This window comes from Phaethon lepturus, unplaced genomic scaffold, assembly GCF_000687285.1.
Source record: "Phaethon lepturus isolate BGI_N335 unplaced genomic scaffold, ASM68728v1 scaffold49078, whole genome shotgun sequence".
Lineage (NCBI taxonomy): Eukaryota > Metazoa > Chordata > Aves > Phaethontiformes > Phaethontidae > Phaethon > Phaethon lepturus.
Window position 1 is genome coordinate 21,111 of NW_010559265.1, and position 809 is coordinate 21,919.

Genomic DNA, 809 nt, shown 5'->3' on the forward strand with positions numbered 1-809 from the left:
ATCCTAACAGAATAGCCTCTAGAGGGACTCCACAGTACATAATAAAAAGGAACAAAATTAACACCATTGTAGGCTCTGCTTCCTTCTCCACATTACATTAGAAGGTCACATTTAAATTAGATCTCCATGAATGTTTGGATACATTTCAACACTTTTTAAAAGAAAAAAAAAAGTTTAAAAATTAGATATTGGAAAGCTACTGAACAGCAATTAAACAAAGAGTGCCCACTGGGCTATCTGTAATTTCTCCTAGTTTTCAGTCTGATGTCCACAGTGCTACATGTTGGAAAGCACAAGAAATTTTGCATTAATTTGATCACTCACATAGGCAGTTATACTTTGAAAACAATGTTTTTCGCAAGAATTACCAATGAAATAATGTTTTAGGACACAATTGAATTTGAAATAGGTAATGTTTTGAATAGATTTTTGAGTTTTATTGAAATCTTACATGAACAAGAAATTGGAAATACAATCACATCAAGGAACAAATTGCCACGGCTTTGACGTTTTAAGCCAAACAAATTTTGTAGGGCAGATTTTCAAAAAGGTGTGAAGTTATAACAATTTAAAAACACAGTTAACCTACTTCTAGGAATGCAAAACATACAATCATGTTATTTTCAATACAAGAAAACTTAATTTGTTGTAATTTCTTAAAACTACGAAGACAAAGCACTAGCTTTTACTTTTATGTACAGCATACTCCTATGTAGTCTATCCCAAATCCAAAAAAAAAAAAAAGAAAAAAAAACCTGTCCAAAACCAGAGGTTCTGCAAAATCATGATTGAACAGTGTGCCATTCCTG